Source organism: Mastomys coucha, unplaced genomic scaffold, assembly GCF_008632895.1.
Source record: "Mastomys coucha isolate ucsf_1 unplaced genomic scaffold, UCSF_Mcou_1 pScaffold16, whole genome shotgun sequence".
Lineage (NCBI taxonomy): Eukaryota > Metazoa > Chordata > Mammalia > Rodentia > Muridae > Mastomys > Mastomys coucha.
This window is the reverse complement of record NW_022196898.1, coordinates 66,175,759-66,191,387: the sequence shown is the minus strand read 5'-3', so window position 1 is coordinate 66,191,387 and position 15,629 is coordinate 66,175,759. Positions and strand designations below refer to the sequence as shown.

General features: G+C 36.9%; 1 long non-coding RNA gene across 6 annotated transcripts in view; it reads right to left on the bottom strand.

Moving 5' to 3' along the window:
* Nucleotides 1–15,629, bottom strand: part of LOC116093697 — a 106,557-nt gene that overhangs the window by 61,751 nt on the left and 29,177 nt on the right. The window lies entirely within an intron of this gene.

Sequence of the window (15,629 nt, the reverse complement as noted above, 5' to 3'; positions counted from 1 at the left end):
TTTTTTGTAACCAGTTGCCAGAGTGGTAATGAAGATCATGTTTGATACAATAAAATATCCTCCTTATTTTGGTCCTGGAACTCCCTTGTTCTTCTAATGCAGCTGTTTTCTTGAAACTTCTTTCAAATCTGATGACAATGGGGAGAGAAAAGGTTAGTTTCTGGAGAGCTTATAGCTTTGCAAGCTCAGAATTGCAGTCTCACTTCTAAGTGTGATTTCTAAAATAGACCATCGTGTAATCAGAAATGTAAAGAGATTAAAAAAAAACAAACCTAAGCCAATTTTACTATGATGAACATGCCTCCCCCTTCTGATGGCCTTCACTCTCCTAACATCCTTCGCCTGTGCTTTCTGCACGCGAACTCGGCTGTATCCCCTGGCACACTCGACTTGCTCAGGGATTGATATTTATTTTCTGCTCTCCTTTTTATTGCCCACACATTTCGCTATTATGCCGTGTCAGGCCCTTTGTCAGCCAACAGCATGTGTAGCCTTGTAGTTGGAAGGCATATGTCTGGGAGGCATAATATGTAACAGCAATGCATAAAACACACGTCGGCAGCCTCATTGGCTGCAGGAATAGGTTTACCAAAGTTCTGTGATATTCTCTCATAGTTAAAACACAAGATGTTAATTGTACCTGTTTTCCAAAGAGCTTGCCATTATTATTGACGTGCCTCTGGCTTTCTGGTTCCAGGATGCATGAATTATTAGTGTAGCTTGACATTTTTAAATCCCTAACTCTCTAGCCTAGCATCTCACTTCCCGTTAGCTCTTATGGGCTTTAAGAGGCCATGCCAGTTGTTGATCAATGATTGCTCAGTAATTCGGATGTGTCAACTTCTTTTGTGGGTTGAAAAAAATCAGTTCTGCACTTTATAATACATTATCTAAATAAAAACCTACAATGCTACTATGAATCTGAGGCTTAAAGATATGTATTTTGATGTTTTAGTGTGTTTGAAGAGATCACACCTACTTCAACTTTTTAACAATAAAACAATGTGATTTAAATGAATTCAATTCCTTATTAGATTTTAATGTCTAACAAAGCAGTAGGACAAGATAGCAGAGTGGTGATGGATTATACATTATTGAAGACCCCTGAATATTTAATCTTCAAAAAGTTCAACCAATTAGAAAAAAATAACAAAAGATATTTGAGTTAAAAAGTGCATAGCATACTTAGGATGCTTGAATTTTCTAGGAACAATACTGATTCTCATTACACTGAAGGTTTTTTTTTTTTTAATGGCTCTTTGCATGTCAGGGAAAGATGTAAACATTTGAAGGGATGATAGTTAAAAATATTGCAATCCAACATCTGAATTTTGTTAAAAGAATTGTTAGCTTTTAATCATATTTATATTTTTGGTGTATATTTTTAAGCACAATCAGATGTTAAGTGACAAATTTGAAATATTTAAGTGGGTCAATGCATTCCCAGGTATGTCTATATTTGGAGTTTTTAATTGTTAAAAAGAAAAAGTCAGGGTTGAAATATCTCATTTCATTTTTATCCTTTAATGTATACCAAGCTTGCCCTCTCAGCAGGAAACACTTTCAATTAGGAAACCTGTAATGAAACGCAGCACAATTAATTGCCCGTTAGTCTCTGAGACTAGATCTATATTACCAGTTATGTTGCTAAATTGTGGGTTTGGAAACTTGCCTTACACAGATTGACTTACAACTCATCAAAGGATGTATTCTGAAGTCCCAGTGATTAGTTCCAGTGATTAATTTAAAGCAAGAGCCACATTTTCTAGCCTTCTCCTGTTGTCAACTTCAACGGCTAACTTTAAGCTCCTGTCTCTTAAGAACGCGCTGGAGCATTTCAATCTGTAGGACCACTCTCTTTGAAAGCACCCTTCTCGACAAAGTGTGGAGCAGAGACTGAAGGGAAGGCCATCCAGAGATTGTCCCACCTGGGGATCCATCCCATATACAGTCACCAAACTCTGACACTATTGCGGATGCCAACAAGTGCTTGCTGACAGGAGCCTGGTATAGTTGTCTCCTGAGAGGCTCTTTCAGAGCCTGGCAAATACAGAGGCGGATGCTCACAGCCAACCATTGGGCTGAGCATGGAGTCTCCAATGGAGGAGTGACAGAAACGACCCAAGGAGCTGAAGAGGTTTGCAACCCATAGGAAGAACAGTATTCAGCTAACCAGACCCCCGCCCCCAGAGTTCCCACCAACCAAAGATAATAAATACATGGAGGGACTCATGGCTCCAGCTGCATATGTAGCAGAGGATGGCCTTGTTGGACATCAATGGGAAGAGGGGCCGTTGGTCCTGGGAAGGCTCCATGTCCCAATGTAGGGGAATGCCAGGGTTGGGTGGGCAGGTGGGTAAGCACCATCATAGAAGCAGGGGGAGGGAGGATGAGATAGGGGGTTTCTGGGGGGAAACCGGGAAAGGGGATAACATTTGAAATGTAAATAAATGAAATATCCAATAAAAAGATTTGGAAAAAAAAAAAAAGCACTCTGTTTCCACCCTTTTGCTCTTCTAGCTTCCTGTCCATTAAGTAATCCTTGTTTATGTTCTTGCAGGATCCCTTCCTCCATTTATGTCTTACCTTCTATACTGGGTGACATTCTTAGGACTCCAACTGAGAAATATTTTAAAAGTACTTGCTATATACATGTTACAGTGAGAAAATGCTGATAGAGACAAAGTGTGTAAAACAAGGATCGTGTCTTTGGTATGAAGAAAGCCTATCAGCATGGCCTTTCAAGTGGAAAAAAAACACATGCTTTTCTTCTCTGTTGAGTTAAATTCATTGACCCAGCCGAATTCATTTGATCACAGCATATATTATCTCTGATACTTCGTGTGTGTGTGTGTGTGTGTGTGTGTGTGTGCGTGCGTGCACACATGCATGTGTACTCACCTTTGTGCATGTGCCCACATGTGTGTATCTATGTGTTTATGATGATGCATGTACACATGTACATGTATGGGTGTAATTGTGGAGACCAAAAGACAAACCTAAGTATTGTTCCTTAGGAAGTATCTACCTTATTTTCTGCCATAGTTTCTCATTGCCCTGGAGGTGACCATGTAGGTTTTGCTAAATGGTCAGAAAGTCTCAGAGCCCCATTTGTCTCTGCTTCCCCAGTACTGAAAAAACACACAGATCGGATTATTTTACATGCGTGCTAGAGATCTAGTCTCATGCTTGTTTGACAAGTACTTTATGGAAGGAGCCAACTCCCAAGACTCAAAGATCCTTGGGATTTTACAGATTTTTTTTTAACCTGGATTAGAACTCTGGTCCTCATGCTTTCTAAGTAAGCACTTTTACATGCTGGACCATCTCTCCAGACTGATCTAAGTTATTTCTATTTGTACTCATGCTCAAACATGAGTTATAAGTTAACAGTGGATAAAGTGGGCAGAGGTGAGATGATAGTGGCTAGCAGATATAGTGAATTGGCTATAGGCAAGCTCTATTTAGTTTCCAAACAAAATATTGGGTAGCACAATATTTTTTAAAATAGAAGCCAGTATAAGCATCAAGATTTAAATATATATTATGAATAAATATATATTTATAATAAATATACACTTATAAATATGTATGTGTATATATATATATACATACATACACAAATAACCATTTTTTAGGATTCTCTTTGGTATTTGGAAGATCTTTTTATACTGGGCTTACATTTACACGTAGGAGCAACAACTGGCCAGACATGTAATCAGCAGTTCCTCTCCACAGTGCATATATTTCTGGTTCCTCACTGCTCCCAGAAGACCCACTCCAGGCATTTACTGTACCTTTCTACCTCCTACTGGCAGTTGAAACCCTTACAGATTGGCCTGAAAAATCTGAAAGTTTAGAGGAAAATGCTATTTTAAACGATGTGTCCTCTGTGGCAAGAGGGGGGAAAATCTCTTCTAGAGCAGAGACAAGGAACAAACACCTCTCTGACACAGCTCCAAAAAAGATGGAGACAGTGCTCCCACATCTGGTCATTCACATCTGTATCAGTTTAGCTGAGACAAATGGAAGACTTAAATGTTAGCCCCTCAACCAAGGAAAATGAGCTCCTTGGGTGATAAGAAGACAGACTGGGGCTCTGCAGTATCAAGTTCAAAGGATAGAAATCTTTTAGGTGAAAATCTACCCACTTGCAATTTTTAATATTAATTATAAACACACACACACATACACAAAGACACAAACACACACACACACACACAGGAAAAAGAGGATGCCATTGGGGCGGTGCTTTATTTCTTTCTTATTTTTTTTCTATATCAATGCTCATTAAATTTCTATAGTATTTTGTGAATAGAAACCTCAGTACAAACAGCAAACATCTGTGTATATGCAATCTTAAGCTTTGTTTTCTGGTATTTTCTACCTGGAGATGATATCATAATATCATTAAAATATTTAAATGGTTTTTCTAGTTATTCTAAATTCTTACAACTCTATAGGGACTTGAGATGTTTCCTTTTGAGAAAAAAATTAACTCCATTATGGTTTAATTGTTCTTGCATGCTAATAAATAACACTCAATGTCATCTCTAGCGCTTGGTTAGGACTAAGAGCTGAGCGCTTATTAGAACATGGTTTGGTTTCAGAGGACGCTGGGCCCCTTAAATTATCATGGAAAAAGCAGCTCCAGTTTCTTTGATGTGTCGCCCATCTTTCAGTAGCTTTGCTAATGTTAGAGCACTTCGTCCTTTTTTCCTTTCCCATGGCACTTTCACATTCTTGCAAGCTTGCCGTTAGGTATGGCAATTAAGTCAATTTTAGGATATTTAGCTTAATGGAAGTAGGGACAAGGGTTGCTTAAAAATAAGGAAAACTGGTTGATAGCTTTCCCTTTGGTAGCTGCACTCTTCAGGGTTGTGAGATTTAATAACACTGGCATATGGGTTACAGGATAAATATCTAGGAATTTGCCAGAAATAAGAGGGTTGTCCTTCATATTAGACATGTATTGATAGATTGCAAGACTGACTACTTAGAAGCTGCCTCCCACCCCAAATTGTAATGTTTGAAAAACGACGATGCCTCTTTTAAAAATTCTTACTTTGATTTATTTTCACTTTTGGTGATCTGGGGAGAGATGCTTTTCTAGCCAGTGGGGTCTAGATGGCCACCAAGCATAGTGCTCAGTGCTCAGTACCACTGTTTGTCACTATCCCTGCGTCTCTCAGAACGGCTAAAATCCCGTTTGTACTCTGTCAGACCTTTTTGTTTTATGGAAAGAGATCCAAAACTCAAAGTGGCTGATTCTAGCGAATGGATTTTTCTGAGTGTTTCTCCATATACTTGAAAATTGCTTTCTTAAACCTGAAATTTTCAAGGGTTCACTAGTTTTTGGATGCCCTTGATATAAATGCTCATATGCAAGTGGAGGCCAGATTTGGAATACAAGTGTCTTTCTCAGGCACTGTATATGTGTGTATGTATGTATACATGTATGTATGTATGTATGTATGTATGTATGTATGTATGTATTCTTATTCAACAAGCTCTTTAGCATTAGGGCTATCTTGGGGTAATTTTAAATATTGAATTCTTTTATATCTCTAATATGGATAATACTGAGGCTTGTTAGAAATGTGCCTTTAATCTTTGTTCAAAAGAGGTAAAAAAATCAAGGTGTTCACAGCATTGGAACAATAAAGATTCAAAGAATGTGTCATCCCAGATAAGGCCTGTTGCAGAGGCACCCTGCTTTCTAGAGTCAGAGCCCTCTGAGTGGAATCACGGATAGTGTCATCTGGTGATCCACCTTCTTGTTCACACTGTGACACCATCCCATGTGCCCTTGCTCTGCTCTTAAATGACCATCTGTGTCTGAGTTATTCTTGTTCTAGATTCAGCTGATGTGGTCCTGTCCCTGGGGAGGGGTCAAACACAGCTGAGTATCTGTCCTCAAAGATGCTCTCTGTGAACAATTCTTAGAATGTTCTCTACTGCGGTTATTTCTAAGCTAGCCTTGAATCTTCTAATTTCTAGTAATGGAACGTTCAGGCCACATATTTTCTCACTTATGAGTAATCTCAATGAATGGAAAAGTGCCTGGAAGAGTAAACATTCATTACATTTCTGATAACATTTTAGGGAAGGAAATGGAAGGGTATGTGGATCTGGGTGGTAAGGGGTGCATTGTCTTAAGAGGAGAGAGCAGAGCAGCAACAATCGTCAACATAGACAGAACATCAGCGCTCAGTTAAGAACTGGCATCAAGCTGGTGAATTACAAGAGCAATTATATTGAAGAATAAACTTGCACCGAATCCAAGAAACACACAAGCAGCATGCTCAGTGACCCTGTGATTGGGGTTGATTCAGTGCCTTTCAAGCATAGCTTTGACTCATTGATACAATGAGATGCGCTCTGTATCCAGAAGAAATAGGAAAACATTTAAGGTAACCCACAAGTATTTCCATATTTAAAAACCATAAGGTATCTTTGTAAGCCATGCATAAATTACAATATTCAACCACACATGTGATTTGGGTTGTTTTTATGCAGCCAAGAAAAAGGCTGTGGGACCAAGAATGAGAGGGCATTTAGGTAAGTACCGGAGCTTGATACCTTATGCTGGAGATGACAGCTCATCTTAAATGTGAGGGAAAAGAAATGAAAGAGGGAAGGGACTTGGGACCACAGAGAAGGCAGACTGTAGGAAATAGCATTGAAGGACAATGTGTATTGTGAGTAGAAGTCTCAAGCCTGCAAAATTCATTTTTGTCAAAGGGTCTTCAGAGTTCGGATTTTTGCTTCTGGAGGATGTATTTTCTAGAAGTCAAATGTGTACTTTTCATTTCTCTGGGCTTTCTGATCAAATGTCATGTTGTTTTTCTCTGCTGCCTTATGTGGCTATATTCGTAAGAGGAATTATTATTATGTCCCTATTACTAACCGAGCCCACATCAAGGCCTGAGCTAAATTTGAGCTCAAAGGTTTGTATGGTAAGCATTAAGGGAGTAGTCATGCAAGTTCTGATAGCTAGTGAGCCCATCTGAGATGCACTTTTTACTACCACCGTGACTACTTGAAAGAACGAATAATTCACAGTAGGAAACCTGCCAATTAATCTCAAATTTGAGAAAGGAGCCTAGATCACAGGGCTCCAAGTCCTGTTCTCAAGACTTTTCTATTAGTTTCTTACAGTTTTTTGTTTGTTTGTTCATTTAAATAAGTTAGATTTTTCTTGCTGTTCAGGGTAAAGAGTTAATCTAACATGCTAAAATTTTACACTTATCTGGGTACAGCATGCACACTTCAAATCAGGAGATAAAGACAGGAAAATTCCTGGAACAATAATTTGGGATACCTAGTGAGATACTAGATCAACAAAAAGTAATTCTTAAAGCTAAAAATGATGTTACAGACAGAATCTAAATTAAACTCATTTCTTTCAAGGCACTTCTATTATATAAACTTTATATATTAGTAAAATATATTTATGAGCATCTTCTTAGTATTTTTCTGGGTTCAATGCCTAATTTCCATAAAACATTTTACATATTTGCCAAAATTCTCAATTCTGTAATACATACAAATGGAAGTTGCACTAAGCCAGTACATTCAGAAATGCTCCACATTTGGTGGACTTCCCCCTGAAATTCTCAAGATGTGTACAACCCCCGACCCCCATGCAATGATGTGAAGTAAGGTTGGGGTTTTAATGAACTCAGGTTTAGGAAACCATTTGAGCTGTGGTAATAGGAGAAGTGAAGTGAGTGCTACAAACAAGCAAGTGATTAAGTACACTGTTGAGCCTGTGCTGGGGTGGCTAGTGATAATTAAGGATGAAGAAATAAAGGTGGAAAAGTGAGAAGAACAATTTCAGAACAGGTAGGAAGTCCAAAGTCATAAAAGAAGCTATTTTATTTTATGATAAGATTTATCCTTCTTTTTAATCTAGGGTACTCCTATGTATATATTTTGAGGTTTTTGTCTACAAATACTGCTTTTCTAACTTTGTTTTAAGATACTTTGCCAGTAGCGTATGTAAATGCAACTGATTTTTTTAAAGTTGATTCGCACCTGGGCATATTTGTGCAGTCTTTAGAGATTAATAATAAAAATAAAAAGGTATAAGTAATTAGAAATACATATCTGATAAGGATCGAGTCAAAAATAGATATAGCTAGTTAGTTAGCTAGATAATAGATAGATAGATAGATAGATAGATAGAGAGAGAGAGAGAGAGAGAGAGAGAGAGAGAGAGAGAGATAGGAGTACTACCACAAACTTACAGAAAAACAACATCTAATAATCCAGTTTTAAAATGTGCTATTGACATGAGTTAATATTTTTCGACAAATACAAATGTCAATGGGTGTATGAAACAAAATAAGTCACTGTTATTAAACATCAGAGAAATGCAAATAAAGTGAAATATCACCTCACCTCTCTTAGGCTAGCTTTCATTAACACAATATAAAAACTGGAAAGAGTGTGGGGACATTGGAGCCTTTGTACATTCTTGGTAGAATGGAATATGTTGCATCCACCATGTGAAACTCTATGGTGAGCTCAAAAACGATTGAACAACAGAGTTCATTATTCAGCTATCTCACTTCTAGATGTTTATCTAAACAGCTGAAATAGAGATCTTGTAGAGATGTTATAGCACTTCTACTTTCACTGCAGTGTGGTTTCTAACATAAAGATGTTGCTGAGTGGACGAATGCAGTATCACTCAACCTGAAAAGGAGAAGTCTAGAATCCATGTTTGACATTGCAGATTGCCTTAACGACTAAGATAAACTGAAGAAGTTGTGCCTGGCTGCATTTCTAGCTGGTGGAGAGTGACCTTGATCTTCTCAGCATGTTTCCTGCACTCCCCAGGTGCTAGGGCTAAGGGTCTGAGCCACTAACCCAGTTTTAGAAGGTTCTGGGGATTGAACCCATGAATGAATGCATTTCTATGGAATGTCTACAACTGTCAATTTCATAGACACAGAGAACAGACTGGCAGCCACCAGTGGCTAGGGGGCTGAAAAAATGAGGACTTGCTCTATATACAACAAGTTACAGTTATACAGTCCCATTTACCTAAGATGGATAAGTTCTACAGATCTGCTGTGTGGTACTGTACTGTTCTTGACAGCTCATTAGACAATGCACCACATGTTTAGACAGTTTTAAAATCACACACACATATGTATGCACAATTATATAAATTTTGTGTCATTAAAAACATAAATACTGTTTTCTTTTTATTTGAAAAAATAGTAATTGGTCATTTAATATAAGCACCAGTATGGGATAAGGTTGAAAGCAATTTTAAAATTGGAAATTTGAGATAGTTTCTGAACTTGAATTACGCTTGGCAAATAGCAATTATAGTTATTTGAGAAATCTTCCAAAATGTGTATATATATTCCCTATCTTTTCAAAGTATATTTACATCAAACTGCCAGATGTTAGACATGTGTGAGTGCTCATATGCCTTACCATTAGTATAAATTGCAAATGCTTAGCACTTACATACCACCTTACAGAAAAATCAAGTATCATAAAGTTAACCATATTTGTTAATCATTGTAGAAAACAGGTTTATTGTTTATTGCACTGGTAGGTTGGAAAAATCGAACAATTTGCTATTCACAGAACATTTAAGAACACTTTTCAATGAATAAAAGAAAGGAAAAGAGGGGAGAGAGGAGAATAGGAGAGAAGACATAAAGACAAAGACACACACACGCACTTGCATGCTCACACACACAAACGAGGAGGAGGAAGAGAGAGAGAGAGAGGGAGAAGGAGGGAGGGAGGGAACGAAGGAGGGAGAGAGAGAGAGACAGCCTATTTTTCCACATTCTTTTCATGATGATCACAGAATATTGTGAAGCTTGGCAGTAAATAAGGAATAGTTGTCTGCCCTGGCTTTGCTCATGAATGACAACTGTCACTGTACATATAATCAGAAGGCCAAGAGGTAGAGTATATCATTGTTCTGATGACTCCATATATAATTAGCTATGACACAAAGGCAGTTCTCTATTCTTATGACTTCAGTGGAGTGGATTTCATAAAGGAAGAGGCACATTCTTTCACAGTTGGAGTTGGCAAGTTGATTTCTTTGTTCATCTCTGTAACACTACTTAAAATGATGTCAATTAACTTCACTTGGTCCATCTTACATCTCATATTGTCTTTCATAACTTGGTTTCGGCTCAAAAGATGAAAGGGAATAAATAGTTAATATCTGAATATTTTATTTCACATATTGAAATTTAAAGCAACTAATTCCTAGTTTTTACATATTCATGACCCCCAATATTTTTATTAAGTTTTATGAATTGATCTACCTGGTGCTTAAGTTGGTATAGATATTAGTTAGAGGTTATTAACATAGACCTAGGAGTTATAATATTTTCCCTACTAAGAAGACTGGAAATGAGAAAATATCTGGAGAATGTATCATTTAGTAAAGTGATGCATACACACACACACACACACACATATATATATGCTTTTAAGACAGAATTTCTTTGTGTTACAGCAGCCCTGGACTCACGTTGTAGACCAAGCTGGCCTTGAGTTCACTGAGAGCACCTGCTTCTGCCTCCCTAATGCTGGGATTAAAAATGTGCACCACTACACTAGTCTCTAAAATAAATTTTTTGTTCTATTTATTCATTGAGTTATACACACACCAAGAATTCTTGGCACATAGTATGTTAATCTTTACCAAATCCTTAAGAAAATAATCTGTACTACCAAATTCATCTGGTATTAATATTAACATTAATATTAATACCAGGTGAATTAATTACATTGGTAATAACTGGTAATAACATTAATATTAATGTTAGTTACAGAAAATGAGAGACAGCTTCTTTTAACTGTGTTTTCATTTTTTGAAATAGTAAGTAACTTAAACAGATTATTTGAAACATGTCACATAGCATTCTGATAAACATCAAACCAAGCTCATCAATCAAATTATGTTAAAAAAATCCTGCAAGTTCACAATGATTTTTCTTTCTCTTATGATTGTTTGTTTCTTACCTGTCAAGATGAAAAGGAAAGCAGTGGTGTGTACATGATGGGGCAGTTGTGAAAACAGAGCAACCCATTCTAACTAAATTCTCTACTGGAAAGAAGAGAATCTTTCACACATTTGATTAGAGTAACCCCATTGAAGAGCTGTAAGCTTGGCTTAGAATTAAGTTAGCCAGTGCATTTTAAGATGGCTGAATGTTGCTTTGTGAAGTAGTGACAATATGGTTGCTAGGAAAATGAATTTCTACTTTCTTTCTTCCCTGTACACTTGAACATGCAACTTCAATTGTTTGCACAGCATCAGATCCCCCATCAGCATGTGCTTCTGCGATGCTATCTCTGAAAAATCAACTCCCAAAGCCTTCGATGTGCCTCCTGCAGCTTGTATTCTGCATTCGAGTAGATGAGATAAGGGCAGAGGTGTGTGCTAAAATATTCTGCAACCGTCAGCATGTAAAACACCTCATCGGTTCAATTCTCACTGTAGTTATCTGCACATATCATCTAGAGCAAGCGAGCCAAGGAACTTCATAATGTAATATATAGGAGGAAAAAGTAAGTAACACAGATAAGGAGAGATCGAGGCTGCTTCTCTCTTTTCCTTATGTGTAGATATGTATATATTTTGCTAGCACATTAGAGATAAAGCTTTCCAATAACTGAGTTAAGTCCACAATTAAAGAGACTGCTAGTGGTATTTCAGAGATGAAAAACTATGAATGAACACATCTTTACAGAGTTCCATGCTTTATTTAATGCCATTCAGGATTCCTGATGATTAGGGGAAAATAAGTAGTTATATTTTATAGTAAAGCGTACACATACCTCCCCCACAGGCCTCTGAGAAATTATAATTTTCCTCTGTAACAAGAAACGTATGTGTTGGCTTAATATTATAATACAAGCTAAAAATATGAAGCCTTTTAGTATTTTTGTGTTAAGTTGCTTTATTTGGTTAATGTTACCAAGCAAACATAATCTCAAATAGCATAGTTGTTGGGTTTATAGCAAAAAAAAAAAGTAGGTAACACCTCAAATTTAGATAACTATTGCCTTTTATTTCCTTTTACTTAAAAAGTAATCAAATTAACTCATTATGCTTCAATATATTCTATAGACTTTTTAACCCTGTTGTTTTAAAGAGGATATTTATGGAGATCCCAAAGTAAATTGTTAAAGATCCTGTGTAAGTGCTTTAACATTAGAGTGAATTTATCCAAACTGATCTGTGATTTCCTGTGAATTACAGAGTAGCTTACAGTCCTCACTCAGCCCCTTTGTGGTTCCCCTTATGAAAGATAGGTGTCCCTCAGATGTCTGCATGTCTCAGTGTACACATGGTCTTGAGCAAGTGGTGAAAGTAGCCACTCTCTGCTGTGTACCCACACTTGTCTGGTTCAGCTGGACAACCATCTGCTGTGGTCTTCTTCCCATTCTCTTTTGGATTGCTTTCTCAAATTTGAAAATGGTAGCCTGATTGCCCAACACTTCTCCAGATGGCTGCTGGATCCTTTTATGTGGCATCTATCAACAACATTTGATGGCTTATTGAAAGTTCATTTAAGGTGTTTGCAAGTCAATTACTTGATCATATATCATATCATATCAGAAATTGTATTTGGGGAAAAATATTATCTCAGATTTTAGAAAGGGAATAATTTGGCTTACTTTGAGGAAAGAAACAAAACACATTTATATCTTTTCAAGAGCAGATGACTACTCCTAAAGTGTTAGCTAGTCAAAATTGTACCTATTTTTATGTCTCTTTATTGACTAAGACAACATTTTAGGGGAAATAGCATCCTTACATACAAACTTATCTTTATTTCTTGAAAGACACTGTGTGTGTGTGTGTGTGTGTGTGTGTGTGTGTGTGTGTGTGTGTAATCATATATATAATTAAATTTCTCTGAATAATGAGGCAGCAAAACCTGCTTGTAAGGATAAATTCATAAAAAATATTGGAATCAGTAAAGGCAAAGAATATAGAAACTTTTGTGACTACAAAGATTATATGTCCTTATGTGACAAAAAGTAAATAAGGAAAGATGTTTTATCACCATTTATTTTGCTCCTTTACTAAAGGATATCAATAGTTTGATGTATTGGGTAGCACAAAAAATTATGATCACTTTATTCATTGATGAGCATGAGAAGTCTGCTGTCCCATTCTTTCTACCTAAGTTATCTAATATGGCTTCCCCTTCATCTTAGTTCTAGCTCATCACTTCTCATTCATACATTTGTTTTCACTTCGCATTTACTGAGTACATGCCATAAGTCTGAAAGGGATGATAGGTAATTTAGTTAGGACCATGTGGACTCAGACAACTTTTAGTGAGAAAGAAGGCTTATGAATGAATAATTACAGTAGAATGTGATGGGTACCATAAGAGAATCGTTGTAAGGGGTACAACACCACAGAAAGACCACACGTCAGTCTTGTGGGACCTAATGTTAGTAACATCTTCATATCGTTTGATGGCTCACTACTTTCACAGAACCATCATCTCCTGAATCTTTAACTAAGATTCATGATTCCTGTTCTGTGATGACATTTGTCTTCTGAGCAGTGCAGCGAACTTGGTCCAGACCTTAAGAAGTCATAACTGAAACAGGAAAATAACTGTCAGCTACTCTCACGAATGCTCAGCTTGTATGACATGTTTGTGAATCATTTCTTCTTTCTTTCTAATGTGAAAAAAGGGGGATTGGTTCATAATTCTTTTGTGTTTTCTACTCATCACTTTGATCAAGCTTTATCTCCACAATGGGACCATAATCTAACCTTATAAATAGATGATTATTTTATGTCAACTTATTTGTGTGCACGTGTTCTGTGCATGTTCATGGTGCCCATGTGTGTATGTGTTGGCCAGAGTACGTGAATGATGACCTTGGATGCCCTTCCTTTTTAGCAGGTACATAATTTTTAGTTTTTATTTTTGTTATTAAATTGTTTTTTAAAGATGGGATCTCTTTGCAGACTAGGAAGCCCTGACTATAAGGACAGCCTGGACAAGAGCCCCAGGAACCCACATTATCTTATTTCCTTGGCAATGGGATTACAAAAGCCAGAACACCTGTTCGTTTTTGTTCATTTTTGTTGTTTTTTTAGTTTTGTTTTGTTTTTAATGTGGGTTTTGGAGATCAATCTCAGGTCTAACTTATTAGCTATCTAATCAATTTTCTATGTATATATTTTGCAAAGTGTTTGTTCTACAATGTTACTGCCTTAAAAATAGCAACAAATTCTCTTACAGTTGTCACAGTAGTCATATAATCATTCCCAATTAAACTTATAAATATATCAAATAAGATTGAAATGACATTTAGTATGACAGCTATGCAATGATCTGAATTATTATAATGAAACTGAGGGCCAAGCATGGCTATTTTCACTCATGGGCCACCATTATCGTAGCCTACTCTTTAAGTTTAAAGATAGCAGGTATTGTGACCATTTGGTAGAAAAATGAAATCCTAGGTTAATAATTAGTGAGCAGATAAATTAAGTTAATGTTGTATGGAATTCTACTCCATGTTTCAATCCATTAACAACATTCTAAGAAAACTTAGAAGAGCTATTTAAAACTGGACCAAGCCTTGCATTAGCTATGTGAAAGCTATATACAACCAATTTTAATTGGTTTTTCCCTATTAGTTTTCATTACTGCTGTGGAACTGTGGAGGCATGTCATTGTCACCTTGAAAATCTATGTCAGTCTCACATTCATAAGCAACAAAGGTATGCACGATTTGGAAATATGTTATGATTTGTTTGGGCCACATAAATATTTCAAATCTACTTAAAGTCCCTTTTAGCTCCCATGTGTACTGAGACAAAATAGTAGGAGACTTTAGAACACAGAGCTTTAGTGCGAGGGGGCATGTGATCCTCTAACAAGATGACTTCACATGAAAATGCTCTTAGATGTTTTGGGGGAACAACAATTCCTAATTCTGTCTTCTCTGAAGTTATATTTGTGGAATTCAACGCAGTCATTGCGATAAGAAGACATCTGAAACAGGACTCTGAGAACAGAATATCACAAGCATACATTAGTTGTTCTAAAAGACACCTGGTCTCCTTATAGTGCATGGCCCACGCAGGGTGTCTAACTGAGAGATAGCTGCTATCTAAGAGATGGCAGTTTCTTGGCAATACAATAACCTTTGAAGAACAGTCTAAGTATTCAAGACTTGATCTGTCTTCACACTGCAAAGCCATGGCTTGGAAGTCACTTCTTTACTTTTACAACTGACCCTATTTTTTTTTTAAAAAAAAAAAGATTCATATCTCTTCAGCAAATTTTTAATCAAAGAAGAACAGGATCTTTGAGTAAAAGGCTAACTACTGAATACCCATTAGTTTGCTCTTTGAAGAAAGAAAACCAAAGGAGGAAACAGCAGATGTAGCTTAAAATATTTTTGATACCCACTGGTTTCTCTTCACCTGGTTGCCACTGGAGCATCAGTTTTTGTTATCTTTGAAAGTGTTGGACTGGGTGATGGTGGCACACACCTTGAAGCCCAGCACTTGGGAGGTAGAGGCAGGTGATTTCTGACTACAGAATGAGTTCCAGGACAGCCAGAGCTATACAAAGAAACCCTGTCTC